General features: G+C 37.8%; 1 protein-coding gene across 2 annotated transcripts in view; it reads left to right on the top strand.

Moving 5' to 3' along the window:
* The window catches only part of LOC144246345 (uncharacterized), a 76261-nt gene extending 65986 nt beyond the window's left edge, over nt 1–10275 (top strand). The window contains exon 3 of one of the 2 annotated variants that reach the window (XR_013340043.2): nt 9600–10275. The gene's annotated coding sequence lies outside the window, so the exon portion shown is untranslated. Of the gene's footprint in view, nt 1–55; nt 235–9599 lie in introns of those variants that run through there. The other variant, XR_014951982.1, reaches the window with a different exon arrangement.
* Nucleotides 10276–10945: the final 670 nt, after the last annotated feature.

Here is a 10945-nt window from a genome sequence, read left to right as displayed (position 1 = left end):
GATAATCTGGAAGTATTTTCCATACTAAATTATTATTCTTTGTCTTCTTTTTAAGGCTCTCAAGACACCCACACAATCAGAAAGCTTCTGTGTTTCGGAAGGCTCCCATTTTGCCAATCACAGGGAATGCTGAGAGCTGACATTGAATGAACCTGCTATAAAGGACAGACATTTGCCCATAATTATGTGCATCTGTGGTATCTGCTGGAGTTAAATAAAATCTTTTCAATTCTCTGCCTTTATCACATATTCACATAAATAATGGATTTTTTTTTTCAATTTTGACCTTACCTTTCCATCATTACCAGCTGTTTCTAAATTAACAGTTTTCCTTTAAAATGAAACACATGTAAGTTTTATTGATTATTTTCTCAACAGAGAAAGCTTCAATGGTAGATTGTCACATCAAATATTCCTAACACTAATGAAAAAAATTACTAATGGATAATATGCTCTTTATTATCTAGAGAGCAGAGTGTCACCTTAAGTAGATTAATTTTATTTAAATTATGTGAACTGCAGGACAGCTCATCTAGACTCTGATATGGACAAAATTAAGAGAGGTTTTGAATAAAACAACCACTAATTTTAATTTTAATGATCACCAGTGATCTAAAAATGACATATAGTTATTTTGTTTCATCAGAAACAAATATTATTTTGATCTATGATGAAGCTATAGCCTTTGAAAAAAGGAAAACAAATGAACAATTTAGAATACACTTTTGAATTAAAATGATCTTTTTAAAAAGAAGGAATTATTTACTCTACTGCTTCAGTTTTTCTCTATATTCAGTACAAAAAATCAGGAATGTGAGAATTTCACAGTTTTAGTGCCATTAAATCAGCACTTCCCAAATACTGACACAAACCTTTAGACAGAAAGGAGCACTGAGTTTAACTTTGATGACTTCTAGCTCTCAAAAAAAACCCTATCAACAGACTGTGATTGCAGTCTCTTGAGTTTATCACTGACTTTTATAGTTGCTCACTTTCCAGAAGGTCTTTGTTTCAGCCTTCCAGATCTTATCTTTACAGGAAGCTCTATTTAATTGAAAAGGCTGTTCTTCTGCAACGCAGTTTTGTATGAATCCCTGAAATCCACCTGGCACCTCTGGTTTAGAATCACAGGTGTCCAGTTGTACATGGGTTTTAAAATGTACTACATCATGGTTTTTTTACAGCAGAGTTGTCACTTTTAGGTACATAAAAGCATCTCAGGTGCATTAGCAATGTGCTTCTCTGGGGCTAACTGGCTAATAAGTGTATAAGCTATCATATAACTACACAGATTTATGCACTGTGGATCAAAAATAACACTCACCTGTGCATATCACTGTCCTATTTCACGCTCTGGACAAGAGTGTGGCTGTACACTCCTATGATCAAGATCATGGTAGTTTTAATGAAAAGGACTTGTGGATATTTCCTATTGAAGTTTTGCAGGAGCAGGCAGGTGCTGCAGTTTCAGGACTGGCACAACAATAACCAAATCAAGTCTTACCAGTGCAGCTGCTTAGTTCAGCAAAGACTTCCAGGTATAATTCACCATAATGCACCAGAAGTCTGCTCTGAGGCAGTGTCATCCTGGGTGAATTTGAGAGCCTTGGAGAGTTTATCCCTTGGAACTAGTTTGAGAATGTTTTGGAAGATGGTTCCCAATGAAGAAAATTAGAAGAATCATCAATATTAAAATTCAGCTCCATTTGTAAGTACATATATTTAGCTTATATATAACATATGTATTGTCCAGGAGCAGGACAACACTAAATCAACTTGATCTTAATGACAATGATAATCCAAATAAAAAAAGATTCTGGAAAGCATATGACAGATGCAGAGCAGAATTTCTGTCTGGCAGAAGAGAGCTCCAGTGACTGAATATACAGCATCCAGCCCCCTACACAATTTTGTGTTTTGAGAATTATCAACACCAGAATATGACACACATATACTTTTAAGCAAAAAAAAAAAAAAAAAAAACAAACTCACCACAATTAGAATTTATGCTGTTAATTGCTGCTTTTGAAAATACACAAAAAATTTCCTTTTTGCCAAGCTCAGAGAAATGAGTGACCTTTGCAAGCCACTGCCCAAGCAGCCAGGGAAGGAATTGGCAGCAAAAAAAAAAAACAAAACAAAAACAACAATCTCTGCACCTACCCTTACAACTGTGGTGTTTTGACAGTGTAATTTTTTATAGTGGCTGTTATTATTGTCATTATAGAAAAGCACATATTGCCAGTTATGCATATCTTTTTATTTTGCTACCATGCATAGTAAATATTCTAATCAATAGTTGACTACCACAATCATAGCAATTACTATGCAGCTTTAATACTGAATCACTGCCAAGAATATTTTTCAACATCAAGACTGCCCTACTCATCTTTCTGTAAACATAGCAGTATGTTCCTCTCCAAACACTGCAGACAGGGACAATGTTTGTCCAACTCCTCTCCCATGGGATTCAGCAATTTAGGTCAAATGCTAAACACGCATAATACATAAAAATAAGAGAATGCTGGTAAATCCTAAAGCTTTTACAGACTGAAGTTACAAAGAGATGTCAGGACAAACCAAGAGATGAAAAATATAACTTTTATTATTTAGTTAGCATTAAAATACATTCTAGTAAAAATATATATAATCCTGCAGTAATTCACACATACGCACATATAGACATATACAACTATTCACACATGTACACCCATACCCACAGTCCAGCAAAAATGTATGCATATATGGACACAGATAAAAGTTTTTGCATTATAGTAAATCTAAACTTTCCATTTAAAGATATTAAACCTGAATGAAAAAATAGCAGAACAAATTCTTGTTTCTGAGTGCATCTCAGTAGGTGTATATTTTCACTGTAGGACACCCCTCTCAAATTGTTTTGACAGAGATAGGATTACTGCAAAATTGGTCATGAAAGAAACTAATCTTTTATTCCTACCCCAACTGTTAGTATATTCTTATCTGCATTGGCAGTGTTAAATCTGTAGGCAAATATGAATTTGCTGGCTACAGTATAGCTTCAAAAGATCAGCATCCTGACAGGAAAACCAATATAGCCTTGATGCTAATCTTTATTTCTACAGACGGTTGCTAAGTATAAATACACTCTATCAACTATGCAACTCTAATCTAAAGCTGTTTATTGACACAACAAAATAAGGAGTGGAGTAGAAAGAGTTTGAAAGCAAACCTAATCTTCAGAGGATATGTTAATGATTGATGACATTTTCTTGTCAGTTGTTATTTGTATGAACAGATAGCACTATTTTGGAAAAGAAAATCTTTAAAAATGCATAGGGGTTCTATTTGAAAGAGGAGCATTTATGCATTACGGGGTCATATGTGGTAAAAGAGATGGGATAAAGAGATGATATTTTGTCCAGTAACAATGTCAACACTCAATAGAGCAATAGAAAGAGTCCAGTATAGTTCTGCCTTCAGAGACTGGTGACTGCAGGTGTTGGTTCAGGTAGAAGTATACCAGGATGACTTTTGTGATACCAGGGTACAATTTAAACCACTTTTTTTTAGAAAATATTTAAAAACATTTGGAGAAGTTTTAATGCTGCTGTGGGCTGTTGTTTAGTCCCACTGTCAGCACCAGATCACACTCAGCAGATCGATGTTGCCATGGCAAATGCTGGGGTGTTGGACCACATGCATTACAGGAAGGATCCCTTAACAACAGATATTCTATGATTCTGTGGTGAGCTGGGGACCACACTTATATGTTCTGACTTTAATTTCAGTATCTGATTTAGTATATGAAATAACTAAAGCTGAATATAAATGAAATATTAATCAATCTTTCTTGAATTTATTAAAGAAGTGCCAGCTAGCCTTATTAAGTTCTATGGAAACATTTTGAAGTCTTTGGGGAAAAGAACCAATGTATTGCTGTTTCTTGTCTCACAATGTTATGCAGACGGGACTTCATCTCATTCAGTCATGAGATCTAGGCTACAGAGCTGGGCAATAAAGAGCTGCATGAAATTTAACAAGAGTAAGTGTTGGATTGTCCACCTGGGATGGGACAATCCTGGTTACACACACAAACTGGGGTACCGGGACAGAGAGTCTGAAAAGCAGCACCATGGAAATAAAGCTGAAGATTTGGGTGGATGGAAAATTGACTAACAAATGACTAATAAAAAGGCTAATCTTATCCTGGGGTTCATCCAGCACAGCATCCATCACTGGCTGGTCGAGGGAGATGATTGTCCCCCTCTATTCTGCACTAAATTGACCTTGACTAGAGTGCTGTGTGCAGGTTTGGGCGCCTCAGTGTAAGAAGGATGCAAAGTTATTGCAGAGCATCTAAAGGAGGGGAATCAACATGTTGAAAGGCCTGGAGGGAAATTCTTGTAAGGAGCATCTGAGGTCCCTTGCTTTGTTCAGCTTGGAAAAGAGAAGAGGCTGCACCTTTCTCCGAGGGCTGATCTCCCTCTGGTGACCAGTGTCAGGACACAATGAATGATGAAATGCAACCAAGATGCCTCAGGGGAAGTTCAGATGGCACACAGGGAAAAGCTTCTGCATGGTGGTCGCTCCCTGGAAGAGGCTACCCAGGGAAGTGGTCACACATAAAGCTAGTCAGAGTTCTAGGAGGGTCTGGACAATGCTTTTATTGTATGGTTTATTTTTAAGTAGTTTTGCAAGGAGCAGGGAGTTGTACTCGATGATCCTTAAGGCTCCCTTGCAATTTGAGATATTCTGTGACTCTATGATTTTAAATCAGATATTACAATTACCGCAAATTTGCTGGGGGCTTTCACTGCCACTCTGCAGAGGTTCATTCTTATACACTCAGCCTTGTTTTGTTCAGCCTCTGCTGCAAAAGAAGATGAAGTTTCTTTTAACTTTAGGGGTAAAAGGCCTTTGGGGCACTGGAGCAGATTCAGCTTTAAAACTGGGCTCCCTAAATGCTCACAAAATGAATGCGTGCATGCATGCTAAGTTCCCCACAGAAAATAATCTTGGTCTCAGAGATCATGTTTCACATATTCTTCCTTACTATTTATGTTCTGCTCTGAAAGTAAATGAATACTAAATTGAATCAGCAATTCAGGCTTGCTACATTTCATTGATCTATGACAGATCAGAGCTTGATGCTGAGCTAATGTGGCCCCAAGCATCAACCTTTACCACTAATATGGTTTTAAAATTCTCTGCTTGAGTCTATTTATTATGAATGTAATCTGTTTTAGAAAAGCACGTAAATCTCTACTAATGATTCATTCAGATGCATGCACTGTCCTCATTTAAAATGTCCAGGTTAACCCCGCTTTTCCTGATTATTTTAATAGTGCACATTGTTCTATATTACCTGGTTTGCTTCCATTCTCACACTGTTTCAGATATTTTCTGCCTGACTCCCACAGATGACAGACTGGGATGATTTATTTCCTTATGCAACACCCTTTGTATTCTATAGTTATTTTTTGCCACAGTAACACTTTATTACCTTCCTCTTCCAGCATCTCACTCTCTCAGCCACAAGTAAAATTTAGGGAAGTTTTCTGAAATTTCTTATGATCTGCCAGCCAACATTTTTTCTGGGATACTATACTCCAGATTCTTAACTCAAAAAAAATTAGTTCTGGACCTCAGTGATTCTCTAGTGATTGTCATCCATCAACACTAACAGGAAAGTGAGTGAATTCAGCCTCCTTATGTCAGCATATAGAGTTCAAAAACATTTACATTCGTCATCTAGATTGTCACCTTTGATAAGTCCCTTCTTTATTTGATCCATGGCATCCCCTTCAATTTCTCCTTACTTTCCTCACACATGCTTATTCCTCCTAAACACAAAGCAGGGAAATGGGTGGTTTTGACTTTTTGCTAAATGGAAAAATAAAACCCTGTGTTCAGCTGGAACAGTTATATTTTGGTTCTTCATCTAAAAGGGCTAAAAACAAAAGCCAAAAAAATCCTTAATATATTTTTGGTCTTAACACTACTTGTAAATTCATTGTACATGATAGTTCTTTGGGTACTCTTTATTTTATTTTATTTTATTTTTTATTTTATTTTATTTTATTTTATTTTATTTTATTTTATTTTATTTTATTTTATTTTATTTTATTTTATTTTATTTTATATTATTTTATTTATTTTATTTTATTTTAATGTCCCTTAAGGATTAGTTAATTTGTCAAACAAAATGCCAAGACTACAAAATCTAAAATAACATTTCCTTTTGAAATCCTAATATAATCATTATATAATTTCAATATTTTACAATGGAATCTTTTGTTGAAAAATCTTGGCCATAATTTGGCTTAAACTGTTTATCAGTACAACTTGAATTAATGAAAATATGAATTTTTTCAGTGAGTTTACTGTCCATAGAAAATTTGTGGCCATGTCTACATACAAACAATAAGTAACAAGACACTGTTAGTCCTATTAATGTTGTATGCTCCAGCTTAAAATTTACACTGTCTTGTTAAAATAATTTCCAAATATATTCTGATTTCAATAAATGCCCCTAGTGCTTCTGATGAACAGTGCATTATCTGCAATCATCTTTGAAATTTGAAGGCTTTGGATTTAATAGGGACATTCCAATTAATTCAATGTTTGATATATCTATCTCTCTTGTGGAAATACCTTCCATTTCTTAACATTTCTCATAAAAAGGCTAAAAATAACAAAGTAGATAATCTTGCAAGATCTCTGGCCGATTGGATAGGAGAAATATTTCCAGGCTGGTTGCTCTCTTGAGGTTTTGTTTCATGGGAGATTTCAGGCTCAGCTCAAATTTGCCCTTGAACATAAATACTGTTCACATTTGACTGTACACCTCAGTTTTATTTTTCTGAGTTCTGGTAGGGCAGCTCATTGTTTCAGAGGAGTTAAAAAAACCACCTGAAAAGTCATGTGCATCTCAGTTGTGCATTTCTTCTGGTTGTCAAGGAAACCACCCCAGGATTCCTGGCAACAGACTTCATCTCAATCGGTAATGGAAACACCACAGGTATTAGCCAGTCAGTCACCTCCCACCGGCTGCTATTTTGGGAACGAGATCCGATTCTCCTCTCCCAGCAGCTCTGCAGCTGTGTGAGAGTTTGGCGTGTGCCTTTGTCTCAGTTTTTCTGGGCAGAGAGCCATCCTAGAGGTGGGGCTGTTAAGCACTGCTATCAAGGTACAAAAAAGCCTTCAAAGCACTATGGTAAACGTGTCTCTAACTTTCCTAAAGTCTGGAGTGAAGACTAAAAATTATCAGGGAGAAGAGGGTAGTAGCCTTTGCTTCAGGTGTTTCTCTTCTCATCACTGTTTCTCTTCATGTACCAAAATTGTAAAAAAACCCAGTTTACATTTGCAGCCTTAAAAAAAAAAAAAAAAAAAAAAAGCATATTAATAATGGATACATATTTAGTCATTAAATGTCCTGAAGATATTGACTGAGATCTCCAGTCCTGGGAATGGCAGAACACTGTGCTTATGGTTCTGGGGTCACCTGTGAATGCTACAGGCAGTCACACAGACTGAGAGTCAAAGTGCCCCTGCTACCAGCCCATTCCCAAACTGAGTTTGTTCAGAGAGCATCTGGAAGGGTAAAGTACTTTATTTTAACAAAAAAGAAAGTAAAGCTTTGGGTATGATTGGGGATGTTCATAGGAAATGACAGAGCAAGCTGGAAGAAGGTTACTTGAATGCTATAGGGAGAAAACAAGACAGCATAATGGGGAAGAAAAGTAAAACTGTGATGCACATCTGAAATGGGTATGTAAAACAGGTATTGGAAACCTGTGGGGTGAAATGAAAGAGTGATACAAAATGTCAAAATGTCAACCAGGGGAGAAATGGTTGTGGACAATTGAAGAATCAGGAACAGGGAATTTATGGTAATAAACAGGACACAGTCACAGGACTGCAAGTTGTTTCTGTGTGTGAGGGCAAGATCTGAGGTAACCTCTATGCAATTAAGCATTTTGGAAGGCAAATCTGAGGTAATCTGTAGGGACCAGAATGAGCACTGAGGGAGATGACCCAAGTGATGCTGAGGCCATAACAGGTCACTCGGGCCTGAGTGTGTTGCTGTCCCTTGGCAGAAGCTGTGGGACAGTGAGGTGATAGGAGCCAGAAGAGGATGGGCTTGGAGCTGAAGAGGGGCACGAGAGGCTTTCTGGGCAAAGGGCATTCCTGGCATACCTGGGCACCTTCTCAGAGCCAGGTGACCTCCCTGTGTGCAGGGCTGGGTCTTTGCTGTTGTTGGCCTTTTGCCATTGTGCTCCCTTGGCTGCCTGGAGAGAGGGGCAACCAAAAAGGAGGCTGAGATCCCCTGATTCCACACGTGAGGGAGGAAATGGCCCCCAGCCCACCCTGTAAGCAGGCCAGGGCTTTTGCCCAGCCGTGGCAGCTTTCTGCCTGCTGCTGGCCTCTGCTCACTCTGTACTGGGGGTGGGTGACAGCCTTTGTCCCTGTGCCACCCCCGAAGCGCCTCAGTGCCCAGGCCCTGCACTCCCCACAGCGCAGGGCCGGGCTGGGGGCTTTGCTCTCCATCCCGCAGTGCTGGTGGCTCTGCAGCACAGGGGCACCACAGACCTTGCCCCCTCTTCTGGGACTGTGCTCGGGGCACGTGTCGTGACCCTGTGGAGTCCTCAGTCCCTGGGAGCTGCCCGAGGTTCCTGTTCACAGAGAATGGATTGGAGGGAGGGGAATTAAATAAAAAAAGAAAGAGAATATTCTCTGGGATAGTAGCATTGCCGTTAAGAGAAATCTAGTCTTAGAGTTTGGAGAATCATCTCTTAGTTTCCTCCAATGCCAACCTCATGGAAAAGCTTGTGCCAAGGGTAAATGCTCCCAGGCCTAGATGATCTCAGGTAGGCTACTGGAAGTCCCAGAGTTTCTTTAATGGGTGAAAAGGAATCAATTCATTAAAAGCTCTTCTTTCCTCTGGCAGTAGCCTAGGAGAAGTTCTCTTTAGAAACATGTGGAGTAGCATCCAGTCATGTTGGTGACATGTGTTCTTCATTCTTTGTGCTTTTTGCTCTCCATGTGGGAAAATAAAAAGTATAGTAGTGTTGAAATACTCAGATAAACAGTGATTAAAAAGGGAAACAGAATAATCATGGCACTACTAGCAAATCTTTGCAAGGAGCTTTACAACCAGTTGAAAGGTTTGTGGAAATCAGTTTGTGGAAATCAGTTCAAAGTTTGTGGAAATCAGTTCCTGGAAGGAAAAGTTAAACAAATAATCACATTCACCTGAAAGTCATCAACAAAATAACAGCCATAAATAGAATATGTATAAATAATACCAATATAAACCAAAGTTAATATCTTTTAGAGTAAAAATATGTATGCATAATGTCCTACATTACATACCTTAGCTTCAAGAGCAAACTATTTGATAGTCTTCCACAGTAATTAATAAAAACAGAGGAAGGAAAAATGTAAGAAAGTAATTTAGTACATAGCATAGGGAAACATGCTTTGAAAATGATGTGTAATTATGCAGTATTGAAACTTAAGGATTAATTTAATGTTGTCCCTTAAGGACCAGTTTTGAGTCTGTTGCTATTCAGTATTATCATTAATGAGCTATTATGATCTTTGCAATTTTGCAGGTGGCATTGACTGGAGAGTGCCTGAAGTACTGGAGGGCAGGAATCCAGGTGATGCTATGGAACTGGAAGTGAGAATTGATGAAAATGGTGATACTTCATGACTGGGATACAGATACTGTTCTTAGGCAAAACCAGTCAGGCCTCCTAATGCAGGATAGTGAAGAAATAGTTGGGTTGCAGGTTTTTAGAAAAATATATTCTTATTACTCACAAACAACCATGAAACACAATGACAGGTTGTAGGAGAAACCTCACAAATTTCAAATAAATCCGTATAAGCAGGAGTAAGCCTCATAACACAATCCTTCTCTCCACTCAGAACTAGGGAGAACTGAGCTGGAAATCTGGGCCCAGTTTTCTTGGACAGCTGGGAATATTGAATGAACAACCAAACTCACCGAAGCAAAATGTTGCTCCAGCTCAAATTTATGATACCACAGATATATTTGACAAAGTAAAAACAATGAAATAAAAGAGGAGAAAAATGACCTGTGCAAAGAGTAATGAAGCAAAGGAAGAACTGAAAATTGTTACTGTTGAGATTTGCTACAATAGTCACACAACAACCTAGTAGACCTTTCAATTGAAAAATTAAAATTAGATGGGAGTTTCTATTTGAGAAGGATAATTGTCATTATAAGAGAGAAAGACACCATTTCTATTAGAACCATTGTAATGGTTCTAATGAAACTCAATGCTACATGATCTTGAATGTTGATAATTCTGTTTTCTAACAAACCCAGGAGGAAACATGTTTCAAAGACACAAAGCTAAATTTGCTTGCAAGATGGTGTCTAAACTGCAGGAAACCAGTTTGGGAGATACACAGGCAATATATAATAATGTGTATGCTTGTGCTTACCGATGAAGAAGAATTCTATGGAAGCCTTTTAATTTTCTATCACAAAATGGGCAGGGCTCACATAAAGGAAAAATCTTTTGTATTGAGTACATGTCAGTTGGCTCCATGATTGGCCCTTGGTAGTTCCCTGTAAGGCAGTGAGTATGACATGGTTGCATATGCTATGCCAGCCTTGATGTTTAACCTGCTGCTTCAAAAGTCCAGCTAAAAAAAAACCCTCAAAAATATTGTTTGAAGTAATAATTGATAACGACAAGGAAAAATTTACAGTTAACATAGTGAAAGAAAACTGGAAAAATTTTAAAAGCTTAGCAAAAGAATGAAAGCAGCTTTCTACACTCTTATAATAAGAGTCCCTTCTAGTCAAAAAGAACAACAATTATGGAAATACAGTTAACTGCATTAGATAAAAGCTCTGGAAGAGCATGAATAGAGAAATCAAGTCTGTGTAAATGAAGCTGGAAAGAAACTTTGCTCTTATTCT

This window comes from Lonchura striata, chromosome 1A (assembly GCF_050655825.1).
Source record: "Lonchura striata isolate lonStrDom1 chromosome 1A, ASM5065582v1, whole genome shotgun sequence".
Lineage (NCBI taxonomy): Eukaryota > Metazoa > Chordata > Aves > Passeriformes > Estrildidae > Lonchura > Lonchura striata.
Note: the sequence above shows the minus strand (reverse complement) of the source record. Positions and strands in the feature narration are given on the sequence as shown.